Genomic DNA, 20,642 nt, shown 5'->3' with positions numbered 1-20,642 from the left:
CACAACTAAGAGTTCTCATGCCACAACTAAGAAGCCTGCATGCCACAACTAAGGAGCCCACCTGCTGTAACTAAGGAGCCCACCTGCTGCAACTAACACCCAGCACAACCAAATAAATATTTTTAAAAATGCAATAATTCAAGGCAATCTCTAAAAAAAAAAAGAAAAGAAACAGTTAACCTTCTTAAATTGGAAGTTTGAATATTTTTCTGATGTAATTCATACACTAAACAATTACATCCTTCTTTATAGGAAAAGTACATAGTACCCAGAACTAAGAATCACAAGGCAAATAATAACAGAAAAATGAGTATTTTGAAAAACAATTTTAAAAAGCAGTAATGTCCATGTTACCAAATTCAATGATCATTTTATATTCAATCTCTCTAATATGCATGTCATTTATCTAATCAAAAACTGAATTTCAACTACTAAACCTCTCCTCCAGCATTCCCCATTTTGAAATGAACTGAGCTATTTATTCAAGTCACAAGCTTTGGAGTCACCTGGCTTTCTTTCCCTTATATCCCATATCCAATCAGAAAATTCTGTTAGCTCTCCTTTCAAAATATATCATCAATATATCGAAGTTTCAAGACCTCTATTGTCTACTCTATATTGTCTAGAACAGTGCTCTCCAACAGAACTGTCTGTGATGATGGATATATCTTACATTTGTGCTGTCCAGTATGGTAAAGTCAATAGCCACACATGACCACTGAGCCCTTGAAATGTGGCCAGTGCAAGAGAGGAACTGAATTTTTAAATTTTATTTAATTTTAACTAACAAATTTAAATGTTCACCTGTAACCTGGGGCTACCATAACGGACAGGGAAAGTCCAGAAAACTATAAGAATGGGGTTGGGGACTTCCCTGGTGGCATCATGGTTAAGAACCCACCTCCCAATGCAAGGGACACGGATTTGATCCCTGGTCCGGGAAGATCCCACGTGCCACTGATCAACGAAGCCCAAGAGCCACAATTACTGAGCCCATGCACTGCAACTACTGAAGCCCAAGCACCTAGAGCCCACGTTCTGCAACGAGAAGCCACTGCAACGAGAAGCCTTTACACTGCAAAAAAGAGTAGCCCCTCTCGCCACAACTAAAGAAAGTCCATGCGCAACAGCAAAGACCCAACGCAGCCAAAAAATAAATAAAATTTTAAAAAATAAAAATAAAAGAATAGGGTTCTAACAAGTGTTTTTGCTTCCTCTCTTGCCCCCTTGTAGTCTATTCCCAATAGTCGCTGTAATGATCCTTTTCAAGTGTAGACCTAATCATGTCACTCTTCTGCTTCATGGTTTCCCACCACTTGGAATGAAGTCTTACATCCCTAGTCAGGCTTACAGTTCCCTACATGATTTTTCTCCAGGCTACCCCTACACCTTAACTACTCACTTTTCCCTTCAGTCCTGACACACTCAACTCCAGCCACAACCTTCATATCAGGAAATGAATTCTGATGGCTTTTGTTCCATTCTAAGAGCCCAAAGTGATTACATTTATCTGATAATTCCAACTGGTTTTTACTTGAATTGACTAATTGATCGTGACAAAAGCACTGTGTCAAACGTAAAGGAAATTCTTAAAAGTCAAACCAAAAAATAATAACTTCATTGAGAAATGATGAAAATTCTTATGGTAAATAAGGTGATCCTTTTTGAACAATAATGTCTCATCAATTTGGAAAATCAACCATATAAAAGTGTAGACAAAGACTCTTGTGGGAAAATAAATTTGCAATATTACAATAAAGAGCAATTCCTTTAAACTAATGAATCCTGTGCGATTCCCCTGGGAGAAGACTCTTAGAAGTTTGCTCCAGGTTTCCTCCAGGCGTCACCCCATTGCCTTTCTCCCCCTTGTGGATTTTGCTTTGCACCCTTTTGTTGTGATAACTCTATTGAGTAGAGTCCTGTGAGTCCTCCCAGCAAATCATGGAACCTGGGTTGATCTTGGGAACCCCCAACACACTAGCCAGTGAGGTGTCTATAGGTGATATCTGGAACTATGGCAGCTACATTTATTGCAACTACTAAAATAAAAGACTTAAGGATTCAAAATAATATTCAGAAGGACAGTAGGCAAAAAAAAAAAATTAAGAAAAAGAACCTTATAAAATGCATGACTGAGCCGCTGAACAAATGTTTGAACCTTCTACCTCCAGGCTATGTTCAGCATTTTAAAATAATCTTTGTCATGGAAAGAATCTTTGTAAGTACTTTTCCAAGCTTTCTAAAGAGTTGAATATGTAAAAGTAAAATAGAGTTATCTGAAGACATTACTCTTTGGGGTTTTAAATTTTTAATTTCTCCAGAAAAGCACAAAATAAACAAAACACGGTTGGAAGATTTTTTCATCTCCTAACACAAGATACAGTAATATCTAAGTTGGACAGTGCCTATATTTCAGTAGATTTCATTGTCCATTTCAAGTTGTTGAATTTATTGGCATAAAATCATTGATAATATTCCCTTTTTATTCTTGTAATAAGTGCAGAATCTGCTGCGATGTCACCTCTCTCCCTCTTTATACTGGTAGTTAGTGTCTTCTCTTTTTCCTGATCAGTCAGGCTAGAGATTTATACATTTACTTGCTCTTCTCAAAGAATCAACTTTAGGTTTCATTGCTTTTGTTTTTCTTTTTTTTCCTTTCTGTCTTCTGTTTGATTTCTCCTCTGGTCTTCATTCTTTCCTTTCTTCTACTTACTTTTCTACTACTTATTACTTTGCTTGTTTTTCTAAGAGAAAGCTGGTTAGAGACATATTTTCTTTTCTACTATTGGTATTTAGTGCTATAAATTTTCCCCCAAGTCTTTCTTTAGGAATTTACATCTCACACATTGTGTTGTCATTTGTATCCCAAACAATTTACTTTCTCATTTCCTCTTTGAGCCATGGGTTATTTAGAAGTGCCTTAGTTTTCAACTTTTTGACACTTTCCCAGAAACCCTTTATATGACTTGAATACATTTAAATGCATTAAAACTTGTTTTGTGGCCCAGAATATGAACTATCTTGGTAACTATTCTGTATGCACTAGAAAAGAATGTTCATTCTGCTGTTGTTGGGTGGTGTGTTCTATAAATAAATTAGTTGATTATGTTGTTAAGCTTTTCTATATCTTACTGATTTTCTATAGGCATATCTTGTTTTACTGAGCTTCGCTTTATTACTCCTCACAGATTTTCAGTTTTACAAATTGAATGTCTGTGGCAACCCTGCGTCAAGCAAGTTATTTTTTAATTAAGATAAGTACATTGTTTTTTTAGAGACATGCTATTGCATACTTAACAGACTACAGTATAGTGTAAACATAACTTTTACATGCACTGGGAAACCAAAACATTTGTATGGACTGCTTTATCATGGTAGTCTGAAACTGAACCCACAGCATCTCCAAGGTACGTCTGTATGTTTTGTCAGCTCCTGAGACATATTAAAATCTGTAGCTACAATTGTGGATTTGTCAATTTTTACTTGCAGTGCTGTTTTTGCTTTGAGTGTTTTGAGGCTCTGTTATTAGGTGCATAAATGTTTAGAACTGTTACATTTTCTTAATGAATGGCCCCTATTGTCATTATGAAATGATATTTTTTCACCCTGGTAACATTCTTTGTTCTGAGATCTACTTTGATACTAATTTAGTCAATTTTCTTTTAATTAGTATTAACATGGTATATGTTTTCCATCCTTTATTTATTTATTTATTTATTTTGGCCATGCTGTGCAAGCTTGAGGGATCTTAGTTTCCCAATCAAGGACTGAACTTGGGCCATAGCAGTGAATGTGCCAAATGTGCCACATCCTAACCACTGGACTGCCAGGGAATTCCCATTCTTTTACTTTCAATTAAGATTGGATTTAAAGGACTTCCTAGGTGGCACAGTGGTTGAGAATCCACCTGCCAATGCAAGGGACATGGGTTCCATGATGCAACTAAGCCTGTGCGCCACAACTATTGAGCCTGCATTCTAGAGCCCATGAGTCACAAAAGAGCCACCTCAATGAGAAGCCTGCACACCACAATGAAGAGTAGCCCCCACCTGCCACAGCTAGAAGCCCGTGCACAGCAATGAAGACCCAATGCAACCAACACATACATACATAAATTTATTTTTAAAAAAAAGATTGGATTTAAAAATCAAGACCAAATTGTAAGCAATCTGACAAGCTCTGCCTTTTAATTGAGGTGTTTATGCCATTTACATTAAATGTGATTATTAATATAGCTGGATTTAGTGTTTTGCTTTTTTTTTTTTTTTTTTGGTCCCATCTGTTTTTCCTCACCTGTTTTTCTTTTCCTGCATTTGAATTAACAGTATTCTTCATGATTCCATTTTATCTTTCATTACCTTTTAGCTATAACTCTTTTTGTTATTTTAGTCATTGTGATACAGTCCATATCTGTAACTTATCCCAGTCTACCTCAACATGATATTATACCATTTCACGTAAGACTGTACAATTGTATATAGTTGACCCTTGAACAACATGAGGATTAGGGGAACTGACCTTCTGTGCAGCTGAAAATCTGTGTATAACTTATAGTCATCCCTCCATATACATGGTTCCCCCATATCCATAGAGTCAATCAACCACAGATCACAAAGTGCTATGGTGTTTACTGTTCAAAAAATTGATATATAAGTAGACCCGTGCAGTTCAAACCTGTGTTAGTCAAGGGTCAACTGTACTTTCATTGCTCTACTCCCAACATCTGTGCCAATGCCATGCATTTTATTTTTATATGTGTTGTAACCTCCATACTACACTGTTATTTTTGTTTAAAATAAATTATCTTTTAAAATAAGAAAAAGTTTATTGCACATAAGAAAATACAAGCACATTAAAAAGTATGAATCTTTATCCATAGGTATTTTTAAATCATCCCCATGTGACTTCAACACTGTTATTAGTACAAGTCAAATTACTCTTTCTTCTAGCTAGCTGATCTTGTAAAGCTGTAAAATGTTACAACAGTTATTTAAAAATGAAAGAGAAGGGACTTCCTGGGTGGTGCAGTGGTTAAGAATCCGCCTGTCGATGCAGGGGACACAGGTTTGATCTCTGCTCCAGGAAGATCCCACATGCCACGGAGCAACTAAGCCCATGTGCCACAACTGCTGAGCCTGTGCTCTAGAGCCTGTGAGCCACAACTATTGAGCCCATGTGCCACAACTACCTGCGCATCTAAAGCCCATGCTCTACAACAAGAGAAGCCACCCCAATGATGAGCCCGTGCACCGCAATGTAGAGTAGCCTCTGCTCTCTGCAACTGGAGAAAGACTGCACACAGCAACAAAGACCCAATGCAGCCAATCAATAATCAATCAATAAATTTTTTTAAAAAATGAAAGAGAAAAATTATTAAATAACTTAGGCCTGTAGTCCAGCCAGTTGGTGAAGGAACCAGCTGAGGTGATATAAGAGCTGGCTCCCTGAATAGAGAGGTTCATCACCTCCCTGGACAGACAGGGGTGTGTTTTTCCCCCTTCCATAACTCCAAAGGGCACATGCTGAACTATGTGAAACTAAAAACAAGACATCTGAACTCAGTGGCTCCCACATGTGTGTAAATTTTGTATTTTAAAAAATATTAGAGTTAAAAGTGCCATCTTGAGTTACCTTGACCATCCAACTAGATAGAAATAATCAGTGATACATATATAAGGAATTGATGATATCTGCTAAGCTGTCTGCCAGCTCCTCTTTATTCCTTCCTCCTTGATTCTTTCCTTGATCCTCTTTGACCTGTGATCACATGCTCTATACTATTTGCTCCTTCCCTGGGAAGGCAGTGTAGAAAAATGGTAAAGTATCTAAGCTTTAGAGTCAGAATGAGTTTAAGTCCTTGCTCATTCATTTAACAGTTTTGTAATCTTGGACGAGTTATTACACCCCCGTAGAGCTTACTTTCTTCAAAGTAACAACAATGGTACTTAATTAAAGGACTGTTGAATAGATGAAATGAAAGGATATAGGTAAAACCCCTTGCCCATAGTAAGTGGTCAAAATGTTAGCCATTATTCATTATTTCATTATTGCATTTTGGGATTCTTTAGAGACTGGGCCTATGAATCTATTTTTCTCAGCTTTTTATAGATTACTTTTTTTTAAATAAATTTATTTATTTATTTTATTTATTTATTGGCTGCATTGGGTCTTCGTTGCTGCTTGGGCTTCCTCTAGTTGCTGCGAGTGGGGGCTACTCTTCACTGTGGTGCGCAGGGTCCTCACTGCAGTGGTTTCTCTTGCTGTGGAGCACGGGCTCTAGGCGCATGGGCTTTGATAGTTGTGGCACATGGGCTCAGTAGTAGTGGCTCATGGGCTCTAGAGCACAGGCTCAATAGTTGTGGCACACAGGCTTAGTTGCTCCGGGGCATGTGGAATCTTCCCAGGGCAGGGCTCGAACCCATGTCCCCTGCATCGGCAGGCGGATTCTTTACCACTGCGCCACCTAGGAAGTCCTATAGATTACCTTTTATTTATTTATTTTTAATTAATTAATTAATTTTATTTATTGGCTGCATTGGGTCTTCGTTGCTGCACACGGGCTCCCTCTAGTTGCTGTGAGCAGGGGCCACTCCTCATCGTGGTGCGCAGGTTCCTCATTGCAGTGGCCTCTCCTGCTGTGGAGCACTGGCCCCAGGCACGTGAGCTTCAACAGGTGCGGCACGTGGGCTCAGTAGTTGTGGCTCACGGGCTCTAGAGCACAGGCTCAACAGTTGTGGCACACGGGCTTAGTTGCCCCGTGGCATGTGGAATCTTCCCAGGGCAGGGCTCAAACCCATGTCCCCTGCATTGGCAGGCGGACTCCTCACCACTGCGCCACCTAGGAAGTCCTAGATTACCTTTTAAAGACATTTAAATAACAAGAAAAATATCATATGTATTTACCAGTGTAGTCAGCATTTTATTTGCTATCCATTTGGCATCACTTGCCTTCCGCCGGAAGGACTACAGTATTTCTTGGTCTGCTGGTGATGAATTCTTCTAGCTCTTGTATCTCTGAAAAAGTCTTTATTTCACCTCGTTTTTTCAAGATTTTCATTGGGTAGAGAATTCTAGGTTGACAGTTTCAGCACTTTAAAGATGTTGCTGTACTGTCTTATTTCATTGCTTCTGACAAGGAACAAACTGCCATCCTATCTTTATTCCTCTTTTTCTCTTTGGCTGCCTTTAAGATTGTCTCTTTACTGTACGTTTTGAACAGTTTGAATGTGATGTGCCTTGATGTGATTTTCTTCGTGTTCCTTATGCTTGGGGCTCATTAAGATTCTGACCTGTGTGTTTACGGTTTTCATCAAATCTGGAAAAGTTCCAGCCATTATTTATTCAAGTATGTTTTCATCATGGCCTTTCTCCTCTTGTTTAAGGACTCAAATTTCATGTATATTAGGCCACCTAAAGTTATCTCACAACTCACAGATGCTCTGTTCATTTTTAAAAGTTATTTTCCTTTCTGTGTTTCACTTTGAATAATTTATATTGGTGTGTCTTCAAGTTTACTAATCTTTCCTTTCGTAATGTTTAATCTACCATTAATCCCATCGCATGTATTTTTCATCTCAGACATTATAGTTTTCATATTTAGACGTTCAATGTGTTCCTATTAACTTCTGCACATATGGAGTACAGTTATAAACACTAATACACTTACCTGCTAATTCTAACCTCTGTGTCAGTCCTGCATCAGTTTGATCGATTTGCCTTCTCATTATAAATCATATTTTCCTGCTTCTTTGCATGCCTGGGAATTTTTGATTAGATGTCATACATTATGAATTTTATCTTATTAGATGCTGAATATGTTTAGACATATTTTTGAGTTTTGCTTGGGGATGAAGTTAAATTACTTGAAAACTTGTAAGTCTGATCCTTTTGGGTCTAGCTTTTAAGATTTGTTAGTCTGGCCCAAAGTAATGCTCAACCTAGGGCTCATTTTGGGGTCAAGAATCTTTTGTGTAGTCTACCTAATGCCCTGTGAATCTTGAGGTTCTCCAGTCTGGTTTGTGGGAATAGGCACTATTTCAAGCCCTGCCAGCATACACAAATACTGCTCCTTCTAATCTTTTTGTATGGTCCCCCTCCAGCTCAGCAAGTTTCCTCACCCCATGTACATATTGAGTACTCAGCTGAATCCTCGAAGGGGACCCTCTGTAGATCTGTGGGGTTCTTTCTGTGTGCTGTTCTCACCTCTCTACTACTCTTTCTATTAACTTCAGCGGTCTTAACCTCCCCCGACTTTCAGCAATATGTCCTGAATTCAGGGTTCTGTACCATTTTCCACCTGGTTTCCCACACCTTGCACCAGAGCCTAGAAACTCTCTCAAGTTAGTAAGCTGAGCAATCGTAAGGCTCATCTTATTTCTGTCACTCAGGGATATCACTGCCTTTCACTGCCTGACGTCCAGTGGCTTGAGAACTGTTGTTTCCAACATCTTGTCCATTTTTTAGCTCTTGTGGACAGAAGGATAAATCTTGTCCCTGTTGTTCCATCTTGGCTAGAAGCAGAAGTTTTGCTAGTTTATTATGTTTATTTCTCTGTACTGAGCCACTGTAAATGGCATCTCAGTTCAATCATCTCTTGATGGATAGAGGTCAAATCTTACATGGTTATGAGGCCGCCCCTTTAGATTGTTTCTGTGTGAGTCTTTTCACTAACTGCCTTAAAGGCAGTCATTCTTCTGTTTAAAAAGCACATTTGAAAGAAATAGTACTAAGGCTAAGGAATTTTAATGCTATGGTGAAGAATGTCTTGAAGTTTGTGCAGCTAAGTCAGTCACAAAGTGATTTTCATTCTCTATATGAAGGATTTTTCTTTCATAACTCTTACAAATGAAAAGAACATTCATGGGAAGAGCATGGAGATACTGAATGCACAGGCAGGGAAAAGGAAGAATGACAGACTTTGAGAAAGAAAGGGACTGAGAACAAAATTTTTCTAAGAAAAATCAGGGAACCAATTGTTCCATGTTACACATCACTGTTACACATTGTTACACATCAAACATTGTCCTCTATATATTTTATAAAATAGTCTTATTCTTTTCTTTCCTCCGACACAAAACTCCAATGTTTCTAAAACTAATATGCTAAAGTGAAATACTAAACAAGGCAGACAGCTGGAAGCATTATCATCATTATTACCCCTTAATAAATGTCAAAACAAAATATGGCAAGTTCATACCAGTAAAGTGGTTAAGATAATCTAGGGCATGGGTTGCGCACTGGAGGCCGGTCGACTTTATTTGCCTGCAGACGTGTTTGGCCTATAGAGCAATGGCCCACACCATACTTTACAAAAGTGTGGATTTGTGCCAATATTTATAAACAGAAAAGATTACACAAATTAGAGAGATTTCATATAAAAATCTTGGGGAAAAAAGGAGATGTGGCAGCATGCCAGGTGGGTAGCAGATGTCGACTTTAGATACAGTCTGAGCCTGTTAGTTCGTGACAATATCCATCCTTCATTATTGCTTTCCTCTCACCTCAACTACCTCTGACCCTTCTTGCCCCTACAGGTATTGAGGCTGGTGACACCTACTCAAGGGTATGTATAATATTATCCTAACAATTAACTTATTTTTTTTTAACTTACAGAACACATTTATAAAAGCATGACTAAAATATCTATTCTTTTTAAAAGGGAAAATAGGATTCCTAGAAAGATATAATAAAAAGTATACTTATTTTCTACCAATTTTAGGAAAGCTGTATGTGGGGCACATTTTAAAACTGGGGGTCTAGGAAGTATCCCTGAATGTTTATAGATATATAAACACAGATAATTCAGATACAGCTCATGTTTGGAACCTACGATCTACCCTACCTTTTGCTTACATTTCAAAAGGTACAACTAAAAGGAAGCACAATTACAAAGAGCAAAAACAATGTTACTAGAAAAGCATGCTCTGACATACTTTTCCTCCCCATGCACTCTATTTAAGCAGGAAATAAACCTGAACTTTAGGTATACAGTAAGAGTAACTCCATATATAGTCTTCAGTTTTCATGCTACAACTAAGAAAACTAGAAGAGCAAGCATGTTAAAAAAACTGTTGGGCTTCCCTGGTGGCGCAGTGGTTAAGAATCCGCCTGCCAATGCAGGGGACGTGGGTTCAAGCCCTGGTCCAGAAAGATCCCACATGCCATGGAGCAGCTAAGCCTGTGCACCACAACTATTGAGCCTGTGCTCTAGAGCCTGTAAGCCACAACTATTGAGCCCATGTGCCACAACTACTGAAGCCTGCATGCCTAGAGCCCGTGGTCTGCAACAAGAAGCCACCTCAATGAGAAGTCCGCCCACCACAACGAAGAGTGGCCCCCCTTCTCTGCACTAGAGAAAGCTTGCATGCAGCAACAAAGACCCAACGCAGCCAATAAATAAATAAATAAATTTATTTAAAAAAATTGTTATACATCAAATTTCCAAATATCAAAAATTTCTATATATTGTGGTTTCTTTGTAACTTAATGCTCTACAAGAGAATTGAAATAGATCTAAGTTTCAACTGTAAAATGATCCAACTTCAGCTGTACCAAAATATTTATCAGCTTCAGTTAAAAGAAGATGTTCAACCTAACAAACAAAACATTATATTAATGGTAAGACATTCACGTTTGCTTTTACTATTAACAGATTTCTAACTGGTAACAAAAGAATGGGAATTAACCGGTCAAAAGCATGAGAAATGTTTGACTAGTGAGGTAATTTGAGGAGGGGAGAAAAAGAAAACCAGAAAAATAAAGAGGTACTGTTTAATAAATAAAAAAGGAAGACTTTTTTGTACAAATTATTTTCAATAGCAAAGAGATTTTTAGCATACTAAGAGGGTACACATAAAGTTTCCTGTTAAGGAAGACTAAAACATCAGTTTGGTACATCAGTCATTAATATTTCCTCCTGGCTCTGGTGAGACTACTGAAAATGAAGGATATAGAAGAGCACCCCTGGAGGGAACCTGGAGATAGGAATAGAAAGTTAACTTCAATTTTTGTATTTTTCAATCTTGTACAATACATGGTTTACCTATCCTAAAAAAAAAAGACACTTAAAAATAATAAAAACAAACTTTACCTGCTATAATAATTAAAGTCTGTGGGCTACAAAACTGTTCACTTAAAAGATCATCTAACTATTTGCATAAGAATGGTATACAATTCTTCAGTGAGAGAAAAAAAAGGATGTGAAGACAGTTAAGGGTTAATAGAGATTTTTATGTTTCAAAGAACTCCAGGATATAATTTCACTTCTCCAAATAAGAGCAAATGTCAATCAATTTACATTGTGAATGAATTTTAAAACCATATGATAAACTAAAATTTAGAAACTTTTGGAGTTCTCCTATCAGATACTTTCTACACCACCACATACAAAGCAAGCAAGCCTACTGAAAGAGCTGATTCAGAGGAGAAGAAAAGAAACGTTGTTAGCAGTCACCAACAGTTTGTGGCTCTGTAAATACAGCTGTCAAACAAACCAAAGAACAATTTTTAAATGCACTGTGAATGGAATGGAGAGTTGGTCGTAAACTATTCTTAATGACCACACCTTAATAAGATCATTACTTCTAACCCAGACCTAAAAGTTAAAAAAGATTCTCACTATTAAAATTATCTAATGTATGGTAATTAAGTACACAGGTGTTGGGACGAGACTATCTAGATTCAAAATGCTGGCTTTTCTACTTAGTTACTGTGGGCAAATGAATCTAATTCTACCTCAGTTTCCGTATCTGAAAAAATGGAGATAGTAGTAGTATCTACCTGAAGGCTGTTTTGAAGAATTAATTTTTTACTAAACAGTATATTTCACAAATATGTATTACTGTTATTATCTAGACATCCTTGTAAAAAGTAATCCAGCCTCAACTACATATTCTAGTTTGTCTAAAGCATTGGCTAAGATAATTCAATGTATTACAGTCAGTAAGCCCCTTCCATACTAGAAAAAAATCAGGCAAAATATCAATCTATTTCTCAGAATAAATTTTATACATCATTAATTCTTCACAATCTAAATTTTCTACTTCTAAAACAGGTTGGTTTTCCCAATTCAGTTGGCCAAAAAGTTCATTTGGGTTTTTCAGTAAGATGTTATGGAAAAACCCAAACGAGCTTTCTGGCTAAACCAATATATCACCATTTGGGGCAATTTTTGTTTTGTTTTGTTTTTTCTTGGCCTTTTTAACACTGAAAGTTTTCAAAAAAAGTAAAGCAAAATGAAAACTATGGCTATAATCATGCTTCGTTTACTAAGCTTTATCTTTTTTCTATTTAACATTATATTTTCATGTTATTAAAAACCTCTTCTCAATCTAATTTTTGATAATCACAAAATTACATTATAAGGATTTAGACTATTTTAAATCATTCCTCCTCTGTAAGATATTTATGCTGTTTCCAATTTTATACCATTACAAATAACATTGTGATAAGCATTTAAACATTTTTAAAAGATTTTCAAAAGGACACTTTTTTGTCTTAACAGTTTATAGGAACTTGATTTTAGAGAAACCACAGGATAGTAGGGGGAACACCTTGGAGGGAAAAAAAGCTGAAAGTAATATACACTACCATGCAAAGAACAACTGTTTTTTTAAAAGCTTGTGAACAATTTCACTAACTTAGATTCCAACATAGACTATGGAGTTCTCTTTCACATTTTCTATGTAAACTGAAGTAATTTTTTGCCTCTCTTTGACACTGCTTGTTTTAAAAGATACTATAAATGAATAAATGAATGATACTACTCACACAAGAAGTTATGGTTAAGACAGTTGATTCTGGAGTCAATCAGGCATGGATTCAAATTACTTGCTCCACTACCAACCTGCTGTGTGACCTATCACAACTCATCAAGCCTCTCTAAGCCTCAGTTTTCTCATCTGTAAAATAAGAATAATAATATCTATCTCACAGATTTGTTGTAAAGATAAATAATATTCACCCCATTTTACATTCTTAAAATAGTACCTAGCACATAGTAAATACACAAATAGTATCCTGTCATTGTAACCATTTTCACTGTTCCTTTAGGTAATCTGAAAGATATCATAAACATATATGTATAGTCTGCATATAAATTTTTGGCTTAATCTACAGATTATGATGGCATGGGTGCATATTTACAAACTGCTACATCATAAAATTAGCTCTTACTGATTTCTCAGCAGAAACTCTGCAAGCCAGAAGGGAGTGGCATGATATATTTCAAGTGATGAAAAGGAAGAACCTACAACCAAGAATACTCTACCCAGCAAGGATCTCATTCAGATTCAGCAGAGAAATCAAAAGCTTTACAGACAAGCAACAGCTAAGAGAATTCAGCACCACCAAACCAGCCCTGCAACAAATGCTAAAGGAACTTCTCAAAGCGGGAAACATAAGAGAAGAAAAGGACCTACAAAAACAAACCCAAAACAATTAAGAAAATGGTAACAGGAACATACATATCAATAATTACCTTGAATATAAATGGACTAAATGCACCAACCAAAAGACACAGACTGGCTGAATGGATATAAAAACAAGACCCATATATATGCTGTTTACAAGAGACCCACTTCAGACCTAGGGACACATACAGACTGAAAGTGAGGGGATGGAAAAAGATATTCCATGCAAATGGAAATCAAAAGAAAGCTGCAGTAGCGATACTCATATCAGATAAAATAGACTTTAAAATAAAAAATGTTACAAGAGACAAGAAAGGACACTACATAAAGATTGAGGGATCAATCCAAGAAGAAGAGAGAATAATTATAAACATATATGCACCCAATATAGGAGCACCTCAATACATAAGGCAAATGCTAACAACTGTGAAAGAGGAAATCGACAGTAACACAATCATAGTGGGGGACTTTAGCACCCTACTTACACCAATGGACAGATCATCCACACAGAAAATTAATAAGGAAACACAAGCTTTAAATGACACAATAAATCAGCTGGATTTAATAGGTATCTATAGGACATTACATCCAAAAACAGCAGATTACACATTCTTCTCAAGTGCACATGGAACATTCTCCAGGATAGATCACATTTTGGGTCATAAATCAAGCCTTGGTAAATTCAAATTGAAATCGTATCAAGCATCTTTTCTGACTACAACGCTATGAGATTAGAAATCAATTACAGAAAAAAAAATGTAAAAAACACAAACACACGGAGGCTAAACAACATGCTACTAAATAACCAAGAGATCACTGAAGAAATCAAAGAGGAAATCAAAAAATACCTAGAGACAAATGACAATGAAAACACAACAATCCAAAACCTATGGGATGCAGCAAAAGCAGTTCTAAGAGGGAAGTTTACAGCAATACAATCCTACCTCAAGAAATAAGAAAAATCCCAAATAAACAATCTAAGCTTACACCTAAAGAAACTAAAGAAGAGCAAACAACACCCAAAGTGAGTAGACGGAGAGAAATCATAAAGATCAGAGCAGAAATAAATGAAATAAAGACAAAGAAAACAATAGCAAAAATCAATAAAACTAAAAGCTGGTTCTTTGAGAAGATAAATAAAATTGATAAACCTCTAGCAAGACTCATCAAGAAAAAGAGGGAGAGGACTCAAATCAATAAAATTAGAAATGAAACAGGAGAAGTTACAACGGACACCGCAGAAATAAAAAGCACCATAAGAGACTACTACAAGCAGCTATATGCCAATAAAATGGAAAACCTGCATGAAATGGACAGATTCTTGGAAAGGTATAACCTTCCAAGACTGAATCAGGAAGACATAGAAAATATGAACAGACCACTCACAAGTAATGAAATTGAAACTGTGATTAAAAATCTCCCAACAAACAAAAGTCCAGGACCAGATGGATCCACAGGTGAATTTTATCAAACATTTAGAGATGAGCTAACACCCATCCTTCTCAAACTCTTCCAAAACATTGCAGAGGAAGGAACACTCCCAAACTCATTTTATGAGGCCACTATCACCCTGATACCAAAACCAGACAAAGATACTACAAAAAAAGAAAACTACAGACCAATATCACTGATGAATTTAGATGCAAAAATCCTCAACAAAATACTAGCCAACAGAATCCAACAACACATTCAAAGGATCATACACCATGACCAAGTGGGGTTTATCCCTGGAATGCAATGATTCTTCAATATACACAAATCAATCAATGTGATACACCACATTAACAAACACAAGGATAAAAACCACATGATCATCTCAATAGATGCAGAAAAAGCTTTTGACAAAATTCAACACCCATTTATGATAAAAACTCTCCAGAAGGTGGGCATAGAGGGAACCTACCTCAACATAATAAAGGCCATATATGACAAACCCACAGCAAACATCATTCTCAATGGTGAAAAACTGCAAGCATTCCCTCTAAGATCAGGAACAAGACAAGGATGTCCACTCTCGCCACTACTCCTCAACATAGTTTTGGAAGTCCTTGCCACAGCAATCAGAGAAGAAAAAGAAATCAAAGGAATCCAAATTGGAAAAGAAGAACTAAAACTGTCACTGTTCACAGATGACATGATACTATACATAGAAAATCCTAAAGATGCCACCAGAAAACTACTCGAGCTAATCAATGAATTTGGTAAAGTTGCAGGATACAAAATTAACACATGGAAATCTCTTGCATTTCTATACACTAACAATGAAAGATCACAAAGAGAAATTAAGGAAACAATCCCATTCACCATTGCAACAAAAAGAATAAAATACCTAGGAATAAACCTAACCAAGGAGGTAAAAGACCTGTGCTCAGAAAACTATAAGACACTAATGAAAGAAATCAAAGAAGACACAAACAGATGGAGGGACATACCATGTTCCTGGATTGGAAGAAGCAACATTGTGAAAATGACTATATTACCAAAAGCAATTTACAGATTCAATGCAATCCCCATCAAATTACCAATGGCATTTTTCACAGAACTAGAACAAGAAATTTTATGATTTGTATGCAGATGCAAAAGACCCCGAATAGCCAAAGCAATCTTGAGAAGGAAAGACAGACTTGGTGGAATCAGGCTTCCCGACTTCAGGCTATACTATAAGGCTACGGTGATGAAGACAGTATAGTACTGGCACAAAAACAGAAATATAGATCAATGGAACAGGATAGAAAGCCCAGAGATAAACTATGGTCAACTAATCTATGACAAAGGAGGCAAGGATATACAGTGGAGAAAAGGCAGCCTCTTCAATAAGTGGTGCTGGGAAAACTGGACAGCTACATGTAAAAGAGTGAAATTAGAACACTTCCTAACACCATACACAAAAATAAACTCAAAAAGGATTAAAGACCTACATGTAAGGCCAGACACTATAAAACTCCTAGAGGAAAAGATAGGAAGAACACTCTTCGATGTAAATAACAGCAAGATGTTTTCTGATCCACCCCCTAGAATAATGGAAATAAAAACAAAAATAAATAAGTGGAACCTAATGAAACTTCAAAGCTTCTGCACAGCAAAGGAAACTACAAACAAGACGAGAAGACAACTCGCAGAATGGGAGAAAATATTTGCAAACAAGTCAACAGACAAAGGATTAATCTCTAAAATATATAAACAGTTTATCCAGCTGAATATCAAAAGAACAAACAACCCAATCAAAAAATGGGCAGAAGACCTAAATAGGCATTTCTCCAAAGACATACGGATGGCCAAGAGGCACATGAGAAGCTGCTCAACATCACTAATTATTAGAGAAATGCAAATCAAAACTACAATGAGGTATCACCTCACACCAGTTAGAATGGACATCATCAGAAAATCTACAAACAATAAATGCTGGAGAGGGTGTGGAGAAAAGGGAACGCTCTTGCACTGCTGGTGGGAATGTCAATTGATACAGCCACTATGGAGATCAGTATGGAGGTTCCTTGCAAAACTAAAAATAGAACTACCATATGACCCAGCAATCCCACTACTGGGCATATACCCAGAGAACACCATAATTCAAAAAGACACATGCACTCCAGTGGTTCACTGCAGCACTATGTACAATAGCCAGCACATGGAAGCAACCTAAATTTCCATCAACAGATGAATGGATAAAGAAGATGTGGTACATATACACAAGGGAATATTACTCAGCTGTAAAAAGCAACGAAATTGGGACATTTTTAGAGACATGGATGGACCTAGAGACTGTCATACAGAGTGAAGTGAGTCAGAAAGAAAGAAACAAATATCATATATTAACACATATATGTGGACTATAGAAAAATGGTACAAATCAACTGATTTGCAAGGCAGAAATAGAGACACAGGTGTAGAGAACAAACATATGGACACCAAGTGGGGAAAGCGGGGATCTTTGGGGGGGGGGGGGGGAATGAATTGGGAGATTGGGATACCAAATTGTACACTCTAAATATATGCAGTTTATTGTAAACAATAAACAATAAAAAATAAAAATTTAAAAAAAACAAAAAAATAAAATTAGCTTTTAAAATATTCAGTCTAAAAAGCTAACTGTCACAATATAGAGATATGAAAACCTTTACAATGTCCTTCATTAGGGTAAAGAGGAATTTAAACAACTTCTTAAAAGAATAGTTTTAAAGCTATCATAAACATGAATTTTGCTGTTGATAGCATATACCATTGAAACTGTTTCTCCTGAGACAATAAGAAATTTCTGATTAGGTCTTTTTCACATGATTAGGAGGTCAAATTATATTTAAAAGGATGCTGTCTAAGTGAACCAGGAGTAATTTATAAGCTAGAGTAACACTGTTTCCTCTAGATTTTTTTTCCTTAGAACTATCTGGTAATACAAAAAGCAGAAAAGGAAAATGCATCAGCCACCATTATGTACACTTCACTAATCAAGGCAATGGCAATTAATCCTTTAGATGATCTGGCCAGCTGCTAAGACACTTTTTGTAGAGGCCTACACTGAATTTTGCTGTTACTTAATAATCAACCAGGTGACTTTAGGCAATGAACAAAGTATTTGTAGACAGCCAAGAAGTTTTGTAATATGTTATTTCAGGAATTTAAAAAATCAAGTCCTGAGTTGGTAAAATACTAAATATATTTTTGAATTTTACTTTTCATATCACACTTGGTATAGTAGATAAAACATTTATCTGAATTAAAAATGGAAAAATGAGTTTCAAAACTTTTTAGGAGTTGATCTATCTGCCAAGATAATGCTAACATCTAAGAAGAGGAGAGAAAATTCTTTTGTAGCCAAAGCAATATGCAGGAGAGATTCCCAATTAATTTACAATTTTGAATCCTAGTGATAACTATAAAGTAAATAAGCATAAAGCCTGACAGTAAGCTCACACTAGTGGCACATAACAAACCCAACTACCTTAGCACAATATTAAACAACAGGATGAGAGTTTTATTTAAACACTTTTTCTGAATTTCTGGTTTAGATGGCTCCTTCTGAATACAATCCCCAATTGTAGGTTAAGTGAACCAAGCAGTCACTAATCCACACAGCATTTTCAACTGAGCAAACATCATGCACACTTCACTGAGAGTCAAGATCCTTTGTCAGCTTGTTCTACCAAGTGACAGCAGCAGATGATAAATATCTTTGATTCGGTCAATAGTTGGCTTGTTGAGTAAATTCAGAAAGTGCTGAGTAAAATCACTTTATATTTCAACCAATCTTCCCAGCCTCATTGAGTTTCCTCATTACTCTAGGCCCCATAATTCACTCAATCACTGCAGACTGCAATAATCTTTATACTTTACCCTTCATTTTCTGCAGATGTGGATTTAGGCCATCAATGTTCAAATTTTCAACTTCAATGTGATAAAGCCTATAAATCCTGTATTGATTTCCCATTACTTTCCCAACCATGATGACTTCTAACCTTTACATCTCTCTTCAAACTTCCAATTTTTCATGACTACCGAATCATACTTAAAAGCAGATAAGCTTGCCTCTTCTGACAACACTTTCTGAAGATAACTGCATTAAGTGTAAATTCTCTTACAGAACCTTATTTTCCTTTCTATTCATCAACAGGCGCACATCCATCTGTGTAACAATCCCTTCAATCTTACATAAAAAGCTGCCCTCCTGACCAAAGCTAACAACACTGCCTAGAGCTCACTCCTTCCCACCCAGACAAAGCCTATTAAAAGATTACTCTTTTTCACTCTTTCTGGAACTTTAAATTTCTTAATTTCACAGAATCTGTTCTTTCACCATCTTCAATTTTACAAAGAAATTTTTTCTGACCCATGAAATCTCCTAGATCATCTGAATCTCATCTATTTTGCCACCAAATAGCATCCTCCATTTCAACTTCCTTCCTATTCCTCTCCTATCAGTATAGTAAAATGGTTTTGAAGGTAGTAACACTCAACTGATGACACAGTTCTTTTGCTTCTACTTTTCTTCCATTATCTTTTGTTGGCTCCCTGTGGCATCTGTTGGTACTGGTCACAAACTCCGACAGACTCTCTGAACACATTATCTTTAAGATTACACTTTCCTAGTTCTTTTACTCTTCAGGCACGTCTTTCTCTGTCCCCCTTCTCTTCTCATTTTCACATGCAACCTTCAGCACTTCTTAACACTTCCTCTCTCCTAAGTCAACTCACTCATATCTTTTACTCTGCTCTATGATACACCATGCTCTTTCCCATACGTTAATAATGTCTTCAGGCTCGCCCCTGGTGGCACAGTGGTTAACAATCCACCTGCCAATGCAGGGGACACGGATTCAAGCCCTCGTCAGGGAAGATCCCACATGCCTCAGAGCAACTAAGCCCATGTGCCACAACTACTGAGCCTACACTCTAGAGCCCACGAGCCACAACTATTGAGGCCACATGCCACAACTACTGAAGCCTGCAAGCCTAGTCCATGCTCCACAAGAGAGGCCACCACAATGAGAAGCCTGTGCACCACAACAAAGACCCAATGCAGTCAATAAATCAATAAATAGATTTAAATGTCTTCAAGACAGCTGAAGCTCTATCCAAGTGAATCCTCTAAGCCCCACTTTCTTCCTCAAAACTTTTATAGCATTTATTCATTGTTGTGCACTATAGAATGGTTTCCTATATTTCCCATCTGTGGTTCTTTTTTTAAACCTGTGTTTGGGACTTCCTAGGTGGCGCAGTGGTAAAGAATCTGCCTGCCAATGCAGGGGACACGGGTTCAAGTCCTGCCCTGGGAAGATTCCACATGCCACAGAGCAACTAAGCCTGAGCGCCACAACCATTGAGCCTGTGCTCTAGAGCCTGTGAGACACAACTATTGAGCCCATGTGCCACAACTATTGAAGCCCATGCGCCTAGAGCCCGTGCTCCAAAACAAGAGAAGCCACTACAAACAGGAGCCTGCACACCACAATGAAGAGTAGCCCCCACTCACAGCAGCTAGAGAAAGCCCCTGTGCAGCAACGAAGACCCAACGCAGCCAATAAATAAATAAAATTAATAAAAAAAAAAAAACCTGTTTGTTTTTTTAAAACAGATTTTAAGTTTTTTTGATAGTAACCATTTTCCTTTTATTTCTTTAGTGTTTCTCAATATACAGAAAACAATTCTTAAAACAGAGCAGTCAACTATATAAGTTTAGCTACGAAACAAAAGACAACAAAAATTAGTTTATATTACTTGTAAAACATTTTTAATTGT

At 36.9% G+C, this 20,642-nt stretch overlaps 1 protein-coding gene across 7 annotated transcripts in view; it reads right to left on the bottom strand.

The window, feature by feature from the left end:
* PTPN13 (protein tyrosine phosphatase non-receptor type 13) overlaps window positions 1-20,642 on the bottom strand; it is a 204,806-nt gene that overhangs the window by 172,514 nt on the left and 11,650 nt on the right. Inside the window, exon 2 of one of the 7 annotated variants that reach the window (XM_057727747.1) lies at window positions 12,769-12,899. The exons of the other annotated variants lie outside the window; for them this stretch is intronic. The gene's annotated coding sequence lies outside the window, so the exon portion shown is untranslated. The remainder of the gene's footprint in view (window positions 1-12,768; window positions 12,900-20,642) is intronic. 7 annotated transcript variants of the gene reach the window in all.

This window comes from Hippopotamus amphibius, chromosome 3 (genome assembly GCF_030028045.1).
Source record: "Hippopotamus amphibius kiboko isolate mHipAmp2 chromosome 3, mHipAmp2.hap2, whole genome shotgun sequence".
In the NCBI taxonomy this organism is placed as follows: Eukaryota; Metazoa; Chordata; class Mammalia; order Artiodactyla; family Hippopotamidae; genus Hippopotamus; species Hippopotamus amphibius.
The sequence above is the reverse complement of the archived record's forward strand: the minus strand, read 5'-3'. Positions and strand labels throughout refer to the sequence as shown.